Source organism: Tympanuchus pallidicinctus, unplaced genomic scaffold, assembly GCF_026119805.1.
Source record: "Tympanuchus pallidicinctus isolate F22 unplaced genomic scaffold, pur_lepc_1.0 scaffold27, whole genome shotgun sequence".
NCBI lineage: Eukaryota > Metazoa > Chordata > Aves > Galliformes > Phasianidae > Tympanuchus > Tympanuchus pallidicinctus.
Genome location: NW_026294744.1, coordinates 9,638,472 through 9,662,690, shown reverse-complemented (window position 1 = coordinate 9,662,690; position 24,219 = coordinate 9,638,472). Strand labels below are relative to the sequence as shown.

The window sequence follows — 24,219 nt, the reverse complement described above, 5'->3', positions numbered from 1 at the left end:
TCCCTGGCCGGGCGTGCAGCCCTGCGTGGTGGTGCTGGGGGAAACCCGGGTAAAACTTTCTTTTCCAGTCGGTTTTGCAAAGGACTCTGTGAGCAGCGCTCACCTGGAGCTATTGCCCCACACCGAAGGTTTCACTCGGTCATTTAGCGGATGATCACCGCGGTGTTTTCTCCATAATGTCACCGAACCAAACGGTGCGGATGGGTGGTTTGTTTCTGGACGTGGTTTGGTTGCATCCCTCTGTGGTCGGTTCTGACATTTGCTAGCAGAGGGCCTGACAGCCTGATACACCTGAGGCTTATTTTACAACCAATGCTCTTATTGATTTAGTGTTTCTGTTTAGATGAACCAAATATTGACCACGGCGTCCCAGCAAATATGGTGTGAAAAAATAGAAGTTGGACTTAGTTCTTACTCTGTTTTCATACAAACCAGGAGAGAAAGGGATGGGAATGATTGGTAAATGCAATATGTAAGGCAAGGAATTAAAACTGCTTCTCCTCGATGAAGCTCAGCTTTTCTGGTGGCTTTTTACAGCAAGCACTTGTAATGTTTTAAACACATTTCCATCCACTCTCACACTTTTCCAGCTCATCTGTTTAAGTGTAACCATTTGGAGATGGGGCTCCCTGGTTGTGGCCGCATCATTCTCTCCCTGACAGAGGCACTGACGCCATGGAGGGCTGCCGTGGACCTGAGGTGGTATCATGCCCTTCTTGTGTCTCCCTGTAGGGCAGTGCCAGGTGTGACCCCATGCCAAACTGGGCTGCTGGGTGCTGGTGCTGGTCCTGCCCACTGCAGGATTTTGGCAAATTTCGCTTTCTTTTGTTCTCGCTCAGTATTAATCAATAGCGAGATCTGGTGTCGCCTGCGTCACTGCATGGTTTGAAATGGATCACTACTTCCACATCGAGGGCAAGTTTTTCTCTTGCCTTTAAGCATGTTGTGGCTGTACATGAATGGACTTCCTCAATAAGTGTGGCAGCACGGAGGAACAGAGACCCCGGATCCTGGGGAAGTGCTGCAGGCAGTGGGGCTCTCCCACCTCCCAGCAAACAGAGCCTGTGTTTGTAGCCAAACATCATCTCCCTGTGGACTTACAGAAACCATAGGTAAATGTTTCTTTTTTGGACAGCTTTTAAATATAACTTGTTAAAAATAGAGAGGAGGGCTTTACAAGCAGGAGCAGGCTTGCTCTCACCCCTGGCATTAGAAACCTGGGCCCAAAGGCACTTGGTGGTGTGTCCAAAAGCCACCACCCATCTCTATCAGGAAATGGATCTGTGTCATTGCACTGAAATGTCTCCTCACAGCTGCTGGGTAACAGTAGGAGAGGTTTTAGACGTGCTTCCCATCGCCTCCCATGTATGCTTTCCCATTGCTGAGCACTTAAACTTTTATTTTCCTTCCCTCCCTGTTTGCTTCTGTGAATAGAAGAGTCTGCAAAAGTTGGAGCTTTCTCCAACTGAATTGAGTTTTGTTTGGTCACACATATCCCAGTGAAATTCTGTTTTTTTCCCCACTAGAACAAAAATTTGGATTTCTTTGGCCTTGTGACACAAAGGGCCATACCAGGAGTTACAAAGTGACATCACGAAGAGGTGCATTAATATGGTTAAAATTAAGAGCACATAAGCTGTGTTTAAGCCACTCATAGGAATAGCTGCAAATGCATGTGTCACTGTATATTACCCAGTCTGCTGAAACCTCTCATCTGAATCGCTTGTCAGTTCCAAAAGGAGCTTAGAAAGTTTAGTTAAGGAAATCACCACCGCTACCGACGTGCACGCACACACTCAGATAGAACCTTCTTTAAGCTCTTAGCAAGCTCTGATGTAATTCTGGTTGGAGTCTCATTTTGATGCCTTCTTTCCCTCCACTTCATCCCATTCCCTGGATGAAAGGTTCCGTGCTGCCATGTGTATGTTTCCCATTTCCAGCCCACTCCTGCCCGCAGCTGAGCACTGCTCCGGTGGTTCTGCCAGCACGGCTGAGGATGTGCAGCTCCTGCAGAGCTCAACTGAGCTCACCCAGCTCAGAGCAGGGAGAAAGTGTGAATGGGTGAGAATGAGACAGACAATGAATGAATGAATGAATGAGCAATTATTTTTTTTCCCCCCCTGCAAATGCATAAGCAGCTTTCGGTGTTTCTTCTTCAGGTTTCTGCAGATGTTTTTACAGAGTGGTCTGCGTTTTGATGTTTTCAACCTTGTATGTCCACTGTATTCTGGAGTGCTGGTGCCACCTGCCCTGCTTTCAACCAGCAGCAGTGGGAGCCTGGCGTTGTCCCTCTTGGTGACAGTGGAGGTGGCCCTGCCTGTCCTCATGGAAAGGCTCCATGAGCCGTGAGCTCCCTATCACGTGTCTGGGGGACGGTGCTGTGACAGAGATAGTCAGAAATGGTGCTCCAGCAATAAGATCAGAGGAGTGGATGAGAAATAGATTTGTTGTATTTATTTTATTTTATTTTATCTTGAAGGAGAAATTCAGCCTTTATCTGTTTTTCCCATTGTTTGGCAGTGAGAGCTCGGTCAGTGCAAGGAACGCAACACTTTCCCCCTCCCCTCTTTCCCGGCTCTTTGATATACCCTTCTTTTATAACCAATGGTTAGTGCTGCATATCTTGCCTGTTGACATGGGGGTAGGTAGGTCTGCATGCACACAGAGATTTTAAGCACCGAAGAATTAAAAACAGATAAATGTAGACACTTCCTAATGCACATCTCCTATTAGACACGGGGTGCATTAACCTCCTTCTTCTAATACGTGTTACTGAGCTGTAATTCCTCTGATAAGATTTACCAGTGGTACCATTGGGGCCACCAGAAGCTGCCTAACACTGCATAGCTGTCACCTGGTGACTGCTGCAACCCATCTGGGTGTGAGCTCTATGAATCACGCTGTGATTCCAGATGTTTCATACATATATATACTATATATATATATATATTTTTTTTTTTTTTGCATGATTTCATTTAGGGAAACCCATCTATGTGTTTTTTGTTTGTTTGTTTGTTTTTTTCACTCTTTCAGCCTCACAAAAAAATTAAAAAACCTGCTGAATGAACTCTGACGGTAGACAAAAATAGAGTCTGACCTGATCGGATAAATCCAGAAATGGATTGGCCAAAAAAAAGTGAAGTCCAGCAGTGACTTTCAGCTCTTTCTGTACGGTGTGAAAACGCGGAGCTGTGGGACTGACTGAAAGCCATTCTGTGTGCGCCGGCTGTCGTGTTAATTAAATAAACAGCCCAACAGTGACCTGTGTGTGCATGAGAGGTGCTCTGCGGAGCTTCCCAGGGCTGGAGGGGAAAGCAGTACTTTTTGAGAAAGGAGAGTGCTGCTGCAATGAAAGCGTTGGGTGAAGGGCTGTGATTTGTATAGGTAATGTTGGTAGAGATGTGCGACTTATAGTGGATGAGGGAATAAAGGTGAAGGCCCAGAGAACAAAGTGAGAGTTGTTCTTTGGGTACTTTTTCCTTCTTCGTTGGTTCTGCAGAAGCTCCTGGACAGATCCTTTCCTCAGAGTCCCTTCTCAGCAGTGAGCACTTCAGCTTTGGATCCGTTTTCAGATTTTGGGTTGTTTGTGTTTTTGTGAGTCCTGCTTTGAGTGCAGCAGGAGCATCGGCATCGGGATCGGCAGGGATCTGTGACAGAGAGGGGAAAAGGTACAGCAAGCGGGAGGAGAAAAACTCCGCATCTGCCCGAATGGGGGGACATGTCGGTGTTCTCTTCTCTGAGCTGAATCCGGGAGACGAAATGACACGGGTCGAAGATGGGCCTCTCTCTCCAGCTGCCCTCCCATCGCACGGCTCAGCGCGGGCCGGGCCGTAGCCGCACCGCTCCCCTAGGGGGCACGCGAGGCCCTGCGCGGCGCAGGCAGCGCCAAAATCTGTCCGTGGTACTTAACGGGATGGCTTGTCCTTCTTTCCCCCCCCCCTCCTTTTGTTTTTTCTTCCCTCCATCCCCCCATCTTTTCCCCCCACGTATCCACGTGATTATAACTGCTTTTCGATTTATTTTTCTTTTTCTTTTTTTTTTTTTTTTTTTTTTAATTTTCTTTCTCCTTTTTTTGGAAGTCTTTGAAACTTTTAGGCTTTTGGAAGTTGTCTTACAAGCCATGTGAGTAACTGGAAACCCCGGTGCAGAAAGGCTGCGAAGAATCTGCAAAAAACAGAAATCACCACTGCTTTATGCATCTCTCTATTCTTTGTCTGTACAGATATTTATTAACAAATAAAATGGAAAACACTGTGCTAAGAGATGCTGATGGAACAGCGTTATCACTCCGGTCTTTTCTCACTGCTGCATGCCCCGTGGTCCTGGTGCCACCCTACAGTGCTGCCAAACAGATGGGGAAATAGAGCCTGCAGGAAGGATATTGGTTGTGTGAGTTTGGCTGTGAAACTGCATTGTTGCTTCTGAAACCCACCTGGAAAAAGACTTTGTGTCAGATGGCAGCACTGAGCACTGGGAAACTGTGTGTGTGTCTTAACAACCTATCTATTTATAGTTATCTATATACACATAGACAAATACATTTATGTATATATATATATATATATAAAAGTCTCTATATTTAAGTGCAGTAACTAAATAAAATGGTTAACCTTTGGTTAACTATTAGATGGTTAAGAATTTGTTCTTTTCTGAGGATCAATTCACTTACAGCTGTTGGATTTCTGTTGTTTTCTTCTTTTGGTTTAACTAAACCTGTGTATTGGAATAACCTCCAGTTTCCCTCGTGTAAAAGTGTCAAAATTGTAGGAAAATGATGTAACAATTTTAAAACTGAATGTCATTTATTCTGGGTGGCATCCTTCTAGCTGCTGTTTGTTCACAAGCTTGCTTGTGAAATGAAATCCATATGGAAAGGTGTGAGTGTTTGAATGCCAAAGGTTAACCATGTTTTGAGTTCCTGCACTTACGGGTTCCAGCAGGACAGCTGCACCTGTGGCACCAGCAAGAACCAGAACTTACTTCACCCCGAAGAACAGACACTTCTGCTTGTCTCTTGCACTTGCTTTTGGTATAGTTTTAAATAAACCAAGGGATGTTTGTGATCCATGTTGTGGAGAACAGGAAGAACATTGGTGTATATTGTAACCTATGTTATATGCAAGTAGAGATTTTCAGCAAAAATACAAATCTCAAATTGACCTTAAAATGCAGCAGCAGTGATCTCTCTGGGATGGCAGTCTGCAGAGAGACCCTCAGGAGCATTGTGTTTGTGTATCTGACCAGCAGGGAAAGAAGGAACATGTGAAGGGTGAGGTAGCAGCTGAGAAGCTGCATCTGAGCATTGTTTTTTCTACTTCTAATCCAGATAGACTGGCCCAAGCTTTGCATAGCCTGAAGAATAAAACAATATCTCATCTGTTTTTGTCTATTAAATGTCACTTCAGATATCAGCTAGAAAGGTGTAAATCTCTGCAGAAGGGCAGATCCAAAAGGGCTGCACAATCACATCTTTTATGTTATCCCTCCGTTACTGCAGAGCTTCTAGAACTTTTAGTAGGAGAATTTTGTTTTTTCTTATCATAGCCTGGTAGAGCCATTTCTGTGTTGGGGATACTGAAATCCTTGCCCTGACACTCATCAGGTGAGCAGCAGAAAGTGGTAGATGTTGGTGAAGTTCTAAGATGCATTTCTCTTTAGTTTTACTGGCAATGTTAACAACAGGTGGCTATTGAAAATGCATGATTGTTGTATTTTGCACTGATAAGAAATTTCATTGTGTTTAGGTGGATTTATAATTGTAAGATGACAAATTGGATGTTTCAATCTGCAAATGTGGTTGCAACAATGTGGAGCTGTAGCTCTGTGTCTCTCTCATGTGAGACAGTGAGCACTTTTAACTCCTAATGGAGACTTGGAGACTTCAGGAATATTTTAAATTTTGGATTATGGAAGGTACGTTTTGCTAAAAATGCTTTATATTTATTTTCCCTTTGTAGTATCTACTGGTAATACCCTCCCTGCCTCCACTAACTTCAGTGGAAATTGAGGGGTGCCCTGTCCTAGCAGAATAGCAGGTTATCCTTTCAGTTGCATCATCAGTGAGGGTGATGATGTGTTTCCAAACAGAGAGCTGCAGATAGGTTTTTGTTTTTTGGTTTTTGTTTTTTTTTTGTAAATATCTACTCATTTTGTCTTCTTAAATAGTGAAATTCAAAGTGACTGTTGGTTGTGCTTCTTGGATTGTCACCTGAGATCTTGTGGTCTGTTTTTGTAAGTGTGTGCACGGCCATGCGTATTTATAAATCATACCTTTATATGTACATATTCATGTGCAGGTGTGTGTATATATATGGAATCACAGAAACATAGAATCATTAAGGTTGGAAAAGACCTCTAAGATTATCTAGTCTCACCAACAACCTACCAATACCATGCCCACTAGTCTAGTTTCTCAGTGCCACATCCACGCTTGTTGTGGATAAACCTTCAGGGGCAGTGACTGCACCACCTGCTTCAGCAGCCAGTTCTAATGTATCACCACTCTTTCTGAGAAGAAATCCTTTCCTAAAATCCAGCCTGAATGTCCCCTGGCACAACATGAGGCCATTCTGTCTCATGCTATTGCTGTTACCTGGGAGAAGAGGCTGATCCCCAGCTCACTGCAACCTTCTTTCAGGTAGTTGTAGAGAGCAATTAAATCTCCCCTGAGTCTCCTCCTCTTCTCCAGACTGAACAATTCCAGTTCCTTCAGCCTCTCCTCGTAAGACTTGTGCTGCAGACCCTTCCCCCACTTCTCAGAATAGTACATATTCAAATTAGAAATGGGATGGTCATGGGGTCATTTTGGTCATTTTTTCTCCTGGTGTTTCCCAAGAGCAGTTGTTATGGTATCATAGAGGGATGGGACCGTTTGTTTGTCTTTGAGAGTACAATCTTGTAGATTGAGTTACATATGACACCATTCTTCAGAGATATTTAACAGTGAGTTCTGATTTCATAGGCAGGCATGTTTTTCAATACCTCACCCTGTGTAATCACTGCCTGACTTTCGATAGTTTTAATGTTGGTCTTTTTTTTCCCCCAACTTGCTAAATTTTTCCTTTTTTGCTGTTAAGCACTTTAGTGGTGCACTTCGATAAGTGCATGTATACTTACGTGCTCTAAGTGCATACATTCCAATATGACAGCTGAACTTGGTGCTGCAGCTCAGTTGTAGAGGCGCCTGGCACTAGGTGCTTGCTTTATATGGTGCCTTTGGTACCTAGCCTGGCGTACCGCTAATTTTGGCCGTGACGTGGGACTGAGAGCTGGCTAGACGTGAGCAGCTGATAAGCTGTGTGTGCTGCCAGAGCCAGCGATGTTCTCATGGGCATAAATGGGAGCTTGTTCAGCATGGAGCTCTGCCTGGTCAGAAGTGCGATAAGAGCAGTTGAAATAAATAGGAGACTTAAATTTTTGCAGATAAGAATGATGATCTTCAGCTGGCAAAACTTGTTCTGTTCTGTATAATGAATATATTACTGCTGCAGCATAACTAGTTTAAAACAGCTGTCAACCGATTAGCATTCGTTATTTATTAAGACAACTCTGAAAAATGAGTGGCAGAAATGCCACCTCTGTAGACTTTATTCCCAGAGATTCACTGTGTTTCTGTCGACTTGTAAATTCTTTAGGAGGTGAAACGTGGCAATGTAATTCTTACTCCATTACTGGCTTTTATTTTAAGCTTAATTCATATGCATGGTTCATTCTTAAATGCAGTCCTAATTGTCTACTGATTTCATAAAAAGCTCAAATGAACAAACAATTTTTTATTGGAGGATTTGTTGCTGTGTTTCCCATGTGTCTGTGAGGAGCTGAGTGGTGAAGAGGACTCAGCTCAGGAATTAGATAGGGGATGAGGGTGGAAGAGGAACCTTACTCTTCCCAGTGAAAATTCTCTGCTGTGATATGCAGAGCTTTCTTGTTTGCATAACACCCAGGAGTAGGCAGGTGTAGAACTAGGGCTATGCAGCTAGATTGCTTTGTTTTGGATAGTGCTGGCTGTGTCCAGGCCTTGCTGCAGACTGCCCTGAGAAACCGCTCAGTGGCAAATTGAAATATTGTCTGTGTCGCACTGATATTGAAAACTGCCTCCTGGGTTGCAGAAAACAACATGGTCATTCTTACTGAGCTTGCAGTCTTTGTGTCGAGCAGTGTAATAAAGGAGCATGTGATAATAGTGCAACAATTTGATGGGTCGGGGTGCCAGCACTTCAGCACATAGTCAAGCTTAAATTCCACTTGAGGATCCAAGCCTGTTGTTTCCTCTTGGCAAGGCACCTTTGGAGTCAGAGCCAGCTAATAGGAAATACTCAGCACTGGGGCTTAGCTGAAATTTAGGACATCCGAACCGAGCTTTCTGAGTACGTGTGATGTGGTGAGAGAGAGATGGCAAAAACAAAGTTTTTCAAGTGAAGTGGTAAAGAAAGATTGTTAATCTCCTTCCCTTAAATCTATCCAATATTTATTTCACATTTCTTTTCTCATGTGCCTGCTGAATCAATCTAGTCCCAAAACGTGGGATGTTCTTCTTATGGTTAGATGGAAGGGACAGATTTGGGGACAGAACTGACCATGAGGCAGATTCATTGTTTTTTTGTTCCAGTGTTTTAGCTCTCATCATCCTTGAATCTAGATTTTTCTTTTCCTTTAGTATTTTTTTTTTAATAGAAAAGAGAGAATATCCCTAAGATTAACCTTAAAATGTCCTGACTTGAGGCTGTGATCTGCGGTTTGAGCAGGCTTTCAGGAAAGTCAGAATTTGAAATTCTATATTCGTGCCTGGATGAGCTGTCTTGTTTAGATCTTTAGAATTTATTATTCTTTTGGGGATCGCAGTAAAACTCTGATCAGAAGTGATAAAATTCTTGGACGTGAATTAGTGCTGCTCCTTAACGGAAAGGAGCCTGCAACTTCAAATGTGCATATTTGTTTCATGTTCTGATTTGTTTCTATATATTGTCTGTTCGTAATATAATTATGAGGAACACTGATTTTAAAAAAAATAAAACAAACACTGAAGTCAGTGTATTATAAAATTTACTGATATGCACTTAAAACAGAAGTGGAAAAAAAAAAAAACAAAACCCAACACCCTGAATCCTCAGCTATTGGGAACTGTGTCAAGCCAGCTTCCTGTATAACCATGCCATTTACTTCTCAGAATTTGACTTAGGGGCTTATAAGTCTTTTATTTGGGTAGGAGTTTTAGAACTGAGATAAAATAATTAATCAGATCATTTCAAACATTCACAATAGCAGGGTAAGGAGGAGAGAACTTCAGTCAGAAACTTAATAGTGCAGAAATTTTATTTCTTGTGGTCTGAGTGTACTGTAATCTGAAATGGTGCATCAGGGTTTGTAAGCGTAATTGTGTCGTATGCTGTCCTTGGAATGAATTTGCAGTTTCAGATGTCTTTAAACAAAATTTGGCATATCCAAACTCTTAGGTGTATGAATTTTTTCAAGTGGTTGTTTAGTAAAAAATAACTGTAGGAGAAATCCCACGGCATCGATACCCACATGCTCTGAGTTAACAGCTTGCTTAGTGCCACTCTTCTGAGATGGTGATGAGTGTTGCGTTTTAAGCTAGGAATAGTTGCCATTGATGGGCTGAGTGCTCCTTCCTTATTCTCTGTCTTCTAGTCCAGGAAATCTGAATCCTATTCCCCTACATCAAAGACAGGACAAAGAAGTGAAGGGTGGGTTTTGGACACTCAGTTCTCCTTCTGTGTGTAATGAAGCTTAGTTAGACTTGCTTCAGAGTGTGACTGCTGCCCACAAAACATTACCATCTTGCCTGGTGATAGCTTTTCCTTAGCTCATCTCACTGCTTTCCTTTCAACAAGATTCTAGAGCGTCTAATTTTTTTTTATTTGTTTGTTTGCTGAGCCAGAGAAATCCGTCTTTGAGTCTGAATGTAAGGAGGTGATTATCTCTGATTTCAAGGGGCAAGTTATCTTGCTGTAAGAAATGCAAAGGCTTGAATGCAAGCATTCTTTGGTGCCTTGTAGGAAACTTTCATACAATGATGACAGATATGCTCTGGTTATAATATTTGATGTGAGTGTGAAGAGTTTATAAATACATAGAAGAAAAAAAAAAAAAAGCACTTTCAGAAAGCCACAGGTATAATTTCCAAGTACTATGGGATGTCTGACTTAATGTATATTCATTTGAGAAAGATGTTTGAAAGTTTCCCATTTGCTAGCACCAAATCAAGAAATGTATTCAGTTGATTACCACTCTTATTTCACCTCTCCTCATCTTTAAGGAATCTCTTGATTTTAACACTGCACTTTTTTAGTCCTTTCCATACACAGTAGTGGCCTTTCACCTTTTTGGGACTGTTTGTTCTGAGTGATGGCTGAAGCGATAGCACGGCTCCTGTGACATCAGAAACATTTTTGTTGGCAGTTGTTCCTGATGAAAGACTCTATAATCTGACAGTGGTGAAGATGACTAAGTAGAGACAGATTTATGTGGAAATCTTATTAATACCCATAAAAGACAGAATGAAGGCATAAGAAATTTGGCTCCAAAAGACCAACCAAAAAACGCTCTGTTCTTAGAAGCATTTGGCACAGCTCCATCATGCCTTTTGTGGGAACTGGTTCTTTGTCTGGCCTAATCTTGATGCATTTTTTTCCTCCTTTTAAAGATTACTGAAAACTTCCACTTTTCCCTAACTTTCTCACAGTAGAATAAAATTAATTTTCACTTTGGTAACGCACAAATCAGTTAAATATTTCAAAGACAATGAAAAACAGATGTATTTTTTTGTTTCTCAGCAAAGATTTAACGGTAGCCTTGCTGTGAGATCTTCCACCAAATGTCCCAAGATGTTGTATGTTGCTCTCATAATTAAGGCAATTTACAAGGGAGTAATATTGTTCAGCTACAGAATGTGATGGCTGGCAAGAAACTGCATCGTGGATGGGAAATCATAATTCATTTCTTTGGTGTTTGGATCTGAGCTTACGCTGACTCTTCAAGAGCTGAGAACAGAATCTGAATTTCATAGTGGAGGTTCATCTGTTCATAGTGGGTCTTGTGGTTACAAACCTTAGAGTAGGTAGTTCCAGTTTTGTCACTTTGGGACTCAGCTGAGCATTGTGTGTTTATTCCATCCTGTGTATGTACTCATTTTAACCAGTCTATAGCTCTGGGACCCTCACCGCCTCCCCTGCCACTGGTACCAAGATTTCCAAGAAAAGTGGCACACAGCACGCTTATTTCACGTTTGCTCTTGACAGTGCAAGTCCCTCTATGCCCTGCTGGAAAGAAATTCTCATTCAGCCTTTAATTCATTCAGCCTGCTGTGTGGTGAATGTTGAAATGCGTGTGCAGTAAAAGGAGAGCCAACCCAATGCCTGCAGTCAGCTGAAAGTTTCCTCCCAGTGGTTTTGATACTGGCCTGTGAATGCCTGTGATGCTTGGTGCATGCTGAGCTACGTGGGCTTGTCCTATGTAGCTGCAGTGGGGTTTCTACTTAAAATATTAATCTCAATTTTTACTATAATACATAGTACATTCAGGCAAAAATCTGTTATAAACAAAATAGCTGAATGTGTTCTTTGCATGTGGGTAGAGATTTTCATTGTGGAAATGGTTTCTAAATTCTGAACAATATTTCTTCCCAATTCTTGTTCCATATGTAATTGAAACAATTCCTGGTTTCCTTTAAATTATTTCTTTAATGAGCTAGGCCTATAATTAGTCAAGACATTTTGTTTTAGATCTTTAAGTGATCCATGTGCCAGTGAGCATCTTGTGCTTCTTCCATATGTGTATTGTTTTTCCCAGTGAGAACAGTATGCCAAACTCTCTCCTGATGTGAGGACATACTGATTTGAAATAGGAAGCAAAAAAGTATCTTTCAGGGCTGGCTTATGAGCAAGATCTTACTCTGTCTTTACTATTACATCTTAAATGCATATAGATTTTAGTTCTCTTAGCATTTACCATGATGTTATAACCCTTTCAGAGGAAAAAAAGCAATAGCAAAAGTAATAAGAAAACAGGAAGGAATCCCTGTCTGGATGAGAAAATAATTTGTATTTTATAAAAATCTTCTCCATGAGTTGTTGCTTATGGACCTGGAGAGACAGCTCCCATGGACTATTATTTGGCCTTTTTCCCTCATCTGCTGACAGTATGAGGTGTACATCTTTGCCCCACCATAGGTGAGACTGATATCTGCAGATGTCGGAGGTTCGTATCCAAAGTCCCAGGGCTGTGCTCCCATGATGGCAGCACTTCAGGATCCTAAGAGGGCATAGTTCTTCTTCATTAACTGCTGGTAAAAATTCCGAAATGTCATCACCACCTGTCTTCTACTTCTGTTTTTGCTTTTTTTGTGTCACGTTGGAGAGGAGCAATGCTACAGGAAAACACATTTTGTCAGGCCAGGTTTTAAGTTGTTTTGTCAGATGCTCCCAAATAAAGCTGCCAGTATTGAAATCTGTTACTCCTTTGATGTTTAATATCAAATGTTGAATTGATGCTCCCCTCTGCCGATTTTATGTAGCATTTTTACTGTTCTCCTCATCTTTAGGAATCCCTACATACTTATGGCCTTATCTTGTGTTCAACTGCTGAACTTGTTGAGCAGTAAGAATGAACCTGTGGATAGACACATCTCATGTGAGATTTCATATTAAACATGGCTGTGGAAAAGCTATAGAAGTTAGAGTTCTTGTTGGCCCAGATGCAGGGGTGAGAGGTGTGGCACTGAAGTTGTGAGCTCTGTTTTAATATTGAGCTGCTCCAAGTTGAAGGGTTGCATTGCTTTTCTTTAGGTTTCAGGGAAGCTGAACTCTTCTTGATTGAGCTGTATCTTGTTAGCCATCGTTGAGGCAATCAAAATACCACAGTAAGTGAGCTGAAGAATCAGTGCCATATTCTTCATTTGTCACATCTAACCTTACATCCTTCAAATGCATGACTTGCTTGAGACTGGTTAGCTTCATGCTCAGCAAAATGAGCCAGTAGAGGAATTTGAATCAAACTTATTTTGAAGGGAAACATGTTTCTCTCTCTCCCCTTGCCTGCCACAGAGGCCAAACACATCACATTCAGTGTCCGCTGGAAGTCCAGAGTTCCCCCTGAATTCTTCTCGTACTTGACAGCTCCTCCCTAGTTTGTATATACAAACAACATTCTTTGAGGGGACTGGAAAGGGAGGACGTGGCTATAAACAAAACCCAGATCTTTTCTCATATGTCAGAAGATACCAGAAAAGAATAGTGTGCTCTGCATCTGCTGGTAGCTGACTTCTTTTTCATCCTGCTTATTTTGTAACAAAGGAGGATTGATTTGGATGTTGGGAAAGCCTTTCTAGCAGTAATGGTAGTGAAGTACTTCAACAAGGGAAATTTCATATGCATACATGAGAGGCACTTTTAAAATAGACTTTTGGATATTCTTCCACGCGGATCTGTATGCTTGTTTTTTCTTGGGCCAATGTTCCCAGAAAATAAACAGAGAATTTCTTGCCTCTGCTGCTTTACCCTTCCTTGATTCGGGAGCTGCTATGCTATTTGGTTTGCATTATCAAGTTGTGATTGGTGGCAGAGTTTTGTTTACTTTTCTTTTTTCTTTCCTTTCAATGGGAGCTTTGGGTCCCAGGTAGGCTTCTCACTGCTCTTTGTTTTGGCCGAGCTACAGGTTGATTTATGAAGCTTGCTTGTTAGCTCAGTGCCTCTGTGGCTGGCAGCAGAGCGCTGTGCGGTGTGAGTGAGATGGAGTGGCTGGGAGCTGGGTAAGAGACGGAAATCTGAAGGACGTGACAAAGCAACAAGGGCCAGGCCTTTCTGTCCCCGCTTACGTCAGCTAGGAGAGCTGTAGTTTGGGGAGAGCTTTCATGCGAGGAAAGGCCTGGGGATGTGTTCAGATCAAGTACGGCATGTTCGAGGTGTGACACCCCTCCACCGCACCCAGCAGTTCTTGCATGGTTGCTTTTTTATATGCTTGTCACTCTATATTGATTTGTTTCTTTTTTCTCTCTCTTTTATCTTTTTTTCTTTTTTCTTTCTCCCTCTCTATCTTTGTTTCTCCTCTCCTCTCCTCTCCTCTCCTCTCCTCTCCTCTCCTCTCCTCTCCTCTCCTCTCCTCTCCTCTCCTCTCCTCTCCTCTCCTCTCCTCTCCTCTCCTCTCCTCTCCTCTCCTCTCCTCTCCTCTCCTCTCCTCTCCTCTCCTCTCCTCTCCTCTCCTCTCCTCTCCTCTCCTCTCCTCTCCTCTCCTCTCCTCTCCTCTCCTCTTCCCCTCCCTCTCTCTCTTCCTTCCTTTTTTCCTGATATAATAATTCCCAGAGGATACCTCTGAATCCTTTGACAGTCATTAGGAATACGTCAGGTGCCCTCAGGTATCTTTCTGAACAAGGAGTCACGTTTTCAAAACTTACCTGCCTTGTTAAGAACTAAGTACATGTACTATGACCTGTAGTAAAAGCCCTTTATAAAATTTGTGTTAAATCCTCTTAAAGAACTCTCTAGTGAACACTGCTTCTCACAGAAATAAAGCAGCTGCTTTGACTGTGAGAAGGTTTTTTTAAAAAATGTCTCAGATGAAGAAGAGTTTCTCAGCTGGATGAATGTCAGTAGGCTGGGGCGGTATAGTGCAGAGCTGGAGCATTCCACCTTCCATAGAAGTCTGGGAAGCACAATAAATTAGGATCTGAGGACTGAGCTGTGTATTCAGTGGGGAGGTGACAGCCTTGGGGAAGATAAGATGTGACAAGAACTAAGATTTTCATGATTCTCCTTTAAATCAAAGGAAGAAAAGAGTGTGGTGTGTTTTGAACTGGAAAGATAAACCTCTTCCTTCCTTCTCATGCTAGGTTCCAGAATTGAAGAATGGCATTTGGAAAGCGATGCTGACCACACTGGTGGCTTAAAATACCTGATTAAAATTATTTCTAGAGACTTCTGTAGCTTTGAAAATGCAAAACTATATAGCTCTACATTATATTTAAGTTCCTTCATATGTCTTACCCTCCTTTCCCTTTACTGGGAAAGAAGAATTAATTAAAAAAAGTGAAACAACCTCCCTTGCAAAAAACAAACCACCAATAAAATAAACAGGGAATATTGCATAGGATGATGCTTCTGTCATTCTGGTGCTTCCAGAGACTGCAGTGGTTAGACGGCTGTTAATTGAATTTCGCCCTTGATATTTGTGTCTCTCTCCCTGTGCATGGCGTTCTGTGGACTCGGGCATCCTGGGCTCAGAACAGGAATGGGAGGGTTGTGCTGTGGTCTCAGCAGTACAAGTGCAAATGATACAGTTCAGGACCAGGGCTATGTTACGTAGAGAACATGTTTGCAAAGTGGAAGTGTTTATATATAGAATAAGTATATATACCTATTTTTAATTGATGCGTGGGTACCTGCAGACCTATTAATAGATGAAAATAAGGAGAAGGGAGAGAGGAAATAAAGCACCACAGCTGTGATTTATAAAGATTGATGTGAAAGCAAATTTACTCTGGTAATCAGAGGAAATTCTTTGTAAAGCATGTACAAGAAAGGTATTTTAACCCACCTCAATGATTTCCTGCCTGGCTGCATCCAAAGAAAATCAGACAGACTTCCCTCCCGCCCTCCTCAAGGTTCACTTCCAAGTAACTATTTCTCTTGTGCCCCCATTTCTGTTGAGATGGGGTTTTATTGTTTTTTTGTTTGCTTTTGACATTTTTCCTTTTCTTTTGTCGGATTTTTCTTACCTGGTCTTTTAACACAGTGTGTCAAACTGCAAAATATTCATTGTTTTGGTTCAGCATTTAACTGTGAAATGTTCCAGGCACCATATATAACTGGAGAAATGGAGGGAGGAGACTTGAGCAAGTTCACCTGGAAAACACAGGGTGCAACGAGGGTTTGAAGCTAGCTTGTGGGGCATCCCAGGCCCATGTAATACAAGGTCAGCTGCCTGAGGGCTGCACTCTGGTTAACACCCTGCTATTCCCTAAATTTCTCTTGTGTTTAATTATCTTTGTATTTGCTATTAAAGAGGATGTTTCTAACTTCAGTTAAGAAGATTCCTGTTTCAATTGTCTGTCAAAAATGAGGATTAAGAAAATACACATCAGGGACTTTATTAGGTAAAAAATGGGGAAAAAAGTGAAAGAAAAAAAAAGGAATAAAAAGAAAGGAAAAAAAGGGGGAAAGTATTTCAGAAGTGGATGCTCTATTTTCTACTGCCCAGAGAAGTTTCCCTATTTTTTTTTTGTAATCTTGTTTTGTTTGTTTATTTTTTTTTGGCAACAAGGCTTTGTATACCTTATCCTAATAAACTTTTGTCAGTGTGCATTGCAAGCCACAAATATTTCCATCTATTTGCGGGGAATAATATTAATAATTTGAAGAGTAACTGGAAATGAAAATGAATCTTGTTAATATAATCCATGACCTGACTTGATTTAACAAACAAGCAAACAAGAAAACCCCACAGTTGCCCTTAAAAACCTATTGAGATGCTGTTTCTGCATGGAGCTGTAGGTATTGTAGCGGGACAATGCAAGATGGGAAAGCATTTGCAAGAAACATAACCTGGAGGTTCTCTATCCTGTAACTGAACACAAACATTTGAAAGGAATGATAGATGAGCACTAAGCCAAAGATGTCATGCTGGGGCTTTTCATATTTTTCTCCAGTGATCATCTTAACATTTAATGAGGAGACTGATGTTTTCAAATGCCAGCTCATATTGTAAATGTAGCGTAAAAGACTGACTTGGGGGGAGAGGGGAAAGAATGAGGGCCATTGCTTGTGCAGTATTGAAGTGGCTCCAGCATTTAAAGGAATCAGAGGTCTTTGAGGGGGTCTGTGGTTAAGGGGCATTTTCTGCTGCATCACAGCTGAGATGGCCTCATGGGGAGTTCTCTGGGTTCTTCCCTGGTGATTAAAACCACACTGCTAGGGGGCGTGGTGATGTTGGGCCCCCAACCCTTTTTACCCTGGATAGAGCAGACCCTGTATATGCTGCATGTTGTGTGGCTGTTGGTCTGTCTGTCTTGCTGTGTGGGCAGAATCTAGCAAAAATACTATGAAAGCAGTCTTTTTGGAGCACACTGGTTACTGAGACTGCGTGAAAGGAGGACAGGGAGGGAAAAGAACTCAGTCATTTGCCTGTGTAGGAGCGGGAGTCAGCATGAAGGTAACGGAAATTCCTCTTGATGTGGGAACAGGTCAGGAAATTACAGTCAGAGATGGAATAGCTTTGGAGAACGGCATCAGTAGGGCGCTTTTATCCAGCATTCTGCATGGTTTGGGGATTAAACTTCAGCTTGGGAATCAGATTTGACATCAGTTCTTGTCTGTTGCTCAACTGCTTTGGGCAGCTTATGTTGTCACAGTCAAGTATCTGTGACTTCCTTTATAAATGGAATTACTGTGTCATTTTCCACATCCTTTGCTTTATTAATTTAGATCTTAAGTCAAAGCCCTGGTGCAAGAGTCTTTCTGGGGAGGGGCTGACAAGGGATGTGCATATAATGATAACTGACACACACGGGTCCCTGGTGTCGGAAGGAATTTGTAATTGCTGGAAATTACGTAGGAGAATACCTCAGGAGAGGGGCCATTGCTTTGCAGAACTTTAATGAGATAAAAAGGGGGAAGGGATTCAGTCCAGACACTGTGCAGTCTTAAGAGCTCCCTGGGTCTTCCCAGCCTGAATCGTTATCATTGTATGAGGCAGCAAAGTGTTAGCCGGTGGGCCAGCTTCTGCAGGACAAAGCACAGGGATGTCTAACAGAGCTGCTGCCCTGCATGGTGCCCTGGGGAAACTTGGAAAGCCTAGCTTGTGCCAGCATCGCCTGGTAGAATTAAATCCATTCCTGATGATGTACTGGGTGCTGGAGTGAAGCAATCAACCCCAAACTACTTATGCTTCTGAAATAAATAGGGAAACTTCTACAAAGCCACCAGCTCGAGTCCTGACTCTTCTGTCCTCTCGCACTCAAATATGAGTAACCATGAGGCAAAGCAACTTCTGACAGACATGCTTGCTGGGTGGCAGGGAGCTTACCTCACTGCAGGCAGCAGCCTTCCTGAAGGCTCTGTGGTGAGATACCCCTCTCGTTTTTGTTGTTTCTGTCACATTGTGGCTCAGACTTTCTCTGCATGTTGTTCAGTAGCAGCAAAACCACCATTTCCAGACTTCATTATCCTAGGGAGGTGTGTTAGAACAGTTTGGAGGGTCTGAAAGCCTGGCAGCAACCTTGCAGTTGACAGCCTTGAAGTGCCCTATCACTTATCACATCTCATCAGATCAGGTACATAATTTTGTTCTCTGATCAGTGGCTGAGGCTGATGCTGCTGATGTGCCTGCATTCTCCTTCCTAAAGGAAATGCTTGTGAGATTGCTTAGTTTGCTGGTGCTGCTGTTGTTCTTGGGGCTCTTCTGTGCAGCTTATATCCTTGTTTCCTGAGCCAATGGTGGTGTGATTGCTCTCAAGGGCTGCTGGCTGCTGTATGGCGATAGCAGGGCTCCGCACACAAGCACTGAACTGTTGCTCAGCTGCTCAGAGGTAACACCTAGTTCAGTCACCTCAGTTAACTTTGAAGCATAAGGTAAATTTCATGAAATTAATGGCCTCGTACTCAAAACATTGCATACAAAGAAGTATTTTATATTCCAGGTGTTTTAAATTGCCTCCTTATTTATAAAAAGGGATTCCTAATCAAAGTAACTATGAATAGCTTTTTGACCAAAAACTGAAATTCATCTGGAATGTTTGTTTTGGGGAAAATGCTAGTAAAACTTTATTCTGCTTGATACAAATGTTTTATTTCATGAACACTTTGTAAGAACATTACTTAATTTACAAAGTTGAAGTGTAGGAAAAAGACAAGGAGATACCTAGGAGGGGCTATGGCGGGGAAAGCAGCTTGTCTGCATAGAGGGGAGTAGTTCCAGCTAGCAGGAGAGCTGTGCCATTAGTACAGGTGGGAGATGTGTACCTAACAAGCATGCAAACGGCCTCACTTGGCAACTGTGTGGCCATGCTGAGGCCCATGGTGACTTTCGTTCAAGATAAAAGTTCATGCCATCAAGCTACAATAAAATCCTATCTTAGTGAAGATAAAAGGAAGGCTGTATGTTTTTCTCATGACATCAGCAATGAAAAGAGGGTGATGAGTTTGGTGAATGGAAGCGTTTTTTAAGTGCTCTAGGTCTGCGTTTTAAACTTGCGACAGCTAGATACCAACTACCTCCAAAGAGCCTCAGCTTGGCTGGCATCCTTCACAGTGAGAAGCAGTGGAGGAGGGAGATCAGCATCCTCAACCACCTCACCTAAAAGTGGGAAGGGATGAGTAGCAGTAGGAGTAGAAGAGGGGTTTTATTTTCCAAGGAAGGCTGTTCTATCTGTCAGCCTTACAATTCTGTAAGTTGCTAATGAATGTATCGTTTGACCTGTCATTAAATCTGCTGTCTCTCATAGTGAAGTGCAGGGTGCCATGGGCAGTATCCCCCATGATGGGCTTGTTGCAGAAATATTAAGTCATGGCCTGAACCTGTGATTGAACATCTGTTGGGAAGGCAGGGCCAACCCAAAGGAGCTCAGATGAATGCAATGTACCCGAGTGACCAGAATGGGTGGAGTCGGGATCCACCCCTTCACAGACCTCATTTAAGGGTTGGCAGTGGAGACAAGAGTATCTTATTGGGGATTCTTGTATATTTGAAGCCTTCCAAAGGTAAGTAGTTTTTTTTCCTTTGTTTCTATATCCACATCTGCTGCATTTGGGCTTGTCCTTATTTGCTGTAGCCAAAGACTTATCTACCCTGCTTTACTACTATATTTTCCATTGCGTTATAGCTTTACAGGCTGGAGCCCCATCGTCTCCAGAGCTGGAGAGAGAAGGTCTGGATAGGTTGTAGTAAAGCCATTGATGTAATAACGATCAAATGTCTATTTTTATTTATTTATTTATTTATTTTTTCACCTTACTGATAAACACTGTTAGCTTAAGTGTTTTAGCAGGTGTGATGTGCTGTATGTCTTCCTCTCATATTAAATGTCAGCTTTTGGTTTATTTTTTCTGTGCACTCAGCCACCAAAAGGATAATACACGCAGAGATGAAGCTTTCTCAGTTCTTCACTATAATATGATTTATGTGGTTTTATGTTTTTTACTTTGTGCAGTGGTATGGAATTGGAGTGCAAGGAACCAACAAAATGATTGCAATAACTTATGTAGGAATTTGCTCTGAAATGAAGCACACCTCTGTTGTCTCTTAAGGTTTATTCAGCCTGCTCCTCTTCAAACCTTATTTTTGCTATTCTTTCAGTTTATGCTAGGTGCTGTGCTTCCTTTCCAAGCAGTCAAACAGAAGCATTTTGGAACCTTTAACATTCACATGTAGACTAAAATTTTCATGAATTCTTGAAGCCCAAGCAATTTGCTGCACTTCTTAACCTCCCTGCCTATTAGCAGCTCTTTTGTATGATGAATTTCTAAGGTTTTGTAGTAATTGGCTGGAATCACTTTGCTCAAAGAGCAAGTGATAGGTAGTGCATTGGTACAGCAAATTGGGCAGTACTTAACTCAGTTGGTTTGAGATGCAAAAATTGAACAGCTCCCTTTTTTTATCTGCTGGAGAAGGCAAGACACTGCCAACTGCTCCTTTAACTCCCATCACAGATTCATTATCGTTGCACTCTCTATCTTATACTTAAATTTTAAACAGAAGAAATGACTTACTAATTTAAAAGGGGACTTGTGTAATTTCAGTGTCTGCAACTTCTAAAAGACAGTCTCAACTACTAACGTGCCAAATACGTCAAACTGTAATCACACTGGACCAATTGCTACAACAAAATGGGAAGAGCCTTGAGAAATGAAAGTAATTACTGGCACGCTTGCTGACAATGAGAGAGCATTTGAATTTTTAAAATTGAAAGTGGAAAAAAAGGAAGAAAAGAAAAAGAGATAATTTTAAGACTAGGCATTGCAGGATGGCCAGACAGAGGGCATAGTGCGCATTTGAAAAGGAGCAGCAGACGTGACTGCTGACAAATGAAGCAGCATCAGAAGGGTTCTCAGGGCAGCAGGTTGTTTCTAGGAACTAAGATACAATGGTTACGCATATAAAAAAATCTCCAAGTAGCTCACACACCCAGTTGTATATTTGTTTCATCTCTTTAGCATGGTTGGAATAAAAGTGCAGATACGTATATTGCTTCCTTGAACAATGCAAACTCTTAACTTCTGCTGCTTGATGTTGTAATCTGGGTGTTCTGTTTGGGGTGTGTGTGTGTACCTGGGGGTGTTTCTTTAAACGTGGTGTTGTAAAAGGAATACCACATACTTGGAATCTGTTAGCAGGGAGTGTTACTGTGCATGACAGTGATTTATTGTATAATTAGGTTGTTGTTTCACTAGAAGGAAAAAAGAACTGGCCTTGATCAAATTAACTGTTTTGTCAAACTTCTGTAGGGACTGGGGTGCATTGAAAGGAGTGTGATCAGCTGGTCAAGGAAGGTGAGCCTCCCGTTCTACTCTGCCCATTGAGGCCACATGTGGAGTACTGTGTCCAGGTCTGGGCTCTCCTGTTCAAAAAAGACAGGGATCTCCTAGAGAGAGTCCAACTGAGGATGACAAAGGTGATTGAGGGCCTGGAGCATCTCCACTCTGAGGAAAGGCTGAGAGACCTGGAACAGTTCAGCCTGGAGAAAAGAAGGCTGAGAGAAGATTTCATCGCTGCTTATAAATATCTGAAACGTGAGAGTCATGTCAGTGAGTGGGCAACAGCAGAACAAGGGGCACAGGAACAGGTTGCCTAGAGAGGTTGTGGGATCCCCTTCTCTGGATATGTTAAAGACCTGCCTGGATGCCTTCCTGTGCAACCTTCTGTAGGGATCTGCTTTAGCAGGGAGTTGGATTCCATGATCTTTAGGAGTCCCTTTCAACCCCTACAATTCTGCAAATGCAGATTCCACCTCTCTGTCTGAGAATTGATTTTCCTAATGGCAGTCTGGGTGGCTGAGCCCTGCGTGATCTGGTAGCATTCACACCTTGTGTCTATGATTCTACTCAGACTGGAGGGACTGGGCTGGTCCACTGCACCCAGCATGCGTCTCAGCCATGCACAGTAGCTCAGGAGTTTGTGGTGTACACAGTATTACTCAGCATTGCTTTCTCCTTTGTGTGTTTGAAGAACAAGAGGAAAGATGATTCAGTTGTCAAGGTCTCCATCCCAAGGAAACACTGGCAGGGGTCCTGTCAGAATTTAGATTGCTAATACAGAAAAAAATGTTTTGGCAATGTGTTTTTTTTTTTGTTGTTGTTTGTTTGTTTGTTTTTTTCTTCCAGTCTCAAAAACTTCTACAATAAAATCTGTCGTTTCCTTTTTTTCAACATGAAAAAAAATGATGTTTCCTTGGTTGGCCATTGTTCATCCCTCCCTTCATGCTCATCTTTGCTTTTTTTCCTCCAGGTGCAGAGGCTTCTGCAAAACGGAAAGAACTGGAGGGGGGGAAAAAAATAAAGAAAAACATTTGTAAAATCAAGAACTTTGTGGGATTGGGTTAATACCAACTCCCTTTTGTGCCCTGCAGAAGGCTTAGTGTTGCTTTGTTGTCATCCCTCATATGACAGCCTGGAGGTCTGTAGTGTGGTTGTGTGTGATAAGATAAGATGGCAGGCACAGTGGCATAATTAACACTGTAGGAAAGTGTTGGATTTGTTTCATGTACTAGTGTTGTATTTCCGGCATATTGTATGCATTTTCCTCTTATTGTGGTCTGACAGTGCACCCTGAGCTCAAAACAATTTTTTTCATCCTGAAAACCCTCTCAAGTCTAATCTGACTGTGGGACTTCTAGGCCTCTACAAGTTTAGGGTTGCTTCACAGCTGGAAAAAGTTACTTTTTCCATTAAAACAGGCATTAACTGGCTTTAAGGGGCTTAAGATTTCTTTATTTTAAGAAACCTCCTCAGTAATAAGAAAAGCTTAAATTGTGAGGATCTGCTAATCAAAACTAAGATGCCTTGTTTTATGATGTTTCTGTAGCGTTGTGTGTAATGAAAAATTGTCTTTGTTAACAGAAGTAGGATGTGTGTCTTGATTCATGATTCTCAATGAAAAAAGTTCTGAATTAAATGTATATGTGTAAGTTTGTTGAATCATTTGAGTTTCATTTATTGATTGCATGTTTAAAGTTTGATTGCAACATCAAATTGCTTGAAGGGATTATGTGTGCAGGATTTTTTTCTGCCTTCCCTGTCTAAGCTTTCTGGAAGCTATGCAGACACTGGTGCAAAATTCATCCTCTAGTCTTCAGGTTCATTCTTTCTTACAAGATTTGCTGTGCACAACTCCTTCATATGGTGTCTCAAACATCTATTACACAGTGGTGTCTGGACTGCAAGCTGATTTTGATCTTTGGGGAAACACAGTTGGGGTGCTTTGACTTTGTGCATGAAGCAGAAGGTACATGTGCTGCTCTGATTACTGGATGTTAATTGTTCATTTATTGAAGAGTTTTTCTCCTTATGAGAAAACTTGCTCAGATTCTTGCAGCATGTACATCTATATTTTATACTTATGTGTAGTGATATTCTACTGCATATATGTGCATCCTGATGTAAGACTCTTGCTTACTTGGGAGCTTTGGTACTTGGGTGCTGTCTTGTTCTCTTGTGCTTTGGTTTGATTACAAATTCCACCATTAATTCTTTGTATGTTGACAGTTGATCAAGGACTTTGAGGGACTCAATGCACTGGATCCTTAGCATGAACAATATTATAGTAAGAGGATGATTTGTCTGATGGGAAATGCAGAATAGTGAGCCCTGAACAACTTGAGCTACTTTAGGTTGTTCTATTGGGTTGTTATCCCTGTAGAAATTTCTTGACTGTTAAGAATTTGATGAAAGCATTGACTGGGAATCGTATGTATTCATTTCTTGTTACTTCCTGAAAGGAAGTTTGCAGATCCTTACACTGATGCATTCAGCTGGTTGGATTTTGAAACAGGTTGGTGGTTTGTCTGTTTTAACAAGAGGCAAATTTCATTATGTCGCTGGAAGATGTTAGTATGTAGGCGTACTCAAGTGAGAGGAGGATATGTGGGTTCCTTTTAGTTTTGAATCTTAGAGGTGTGTGCCTATAATTAAGAATAGGATAATTTTGTATTTTATTTCACTTATTTCTTTCTTCTGATGAAGAACTATTCAGATCAAGAGTCGGCATACCTCTTTGTTG

The 24,219-nt window shown here is 41.9% G+C and overlaps 1 protein-coding gene across 1 annotated transcript in view; it reads left to right on the top strand.

Annotated features, from left to right (window-relative positions):
- The window catches only part of PDE3A (phosphodiesterase 3A), a 242,735-nt gene that overhangs the window by 816 nt on the left and 217,700 nt on the right, over window positions 1–24,219 (top strand). The window lies entirely within an intron of this gene.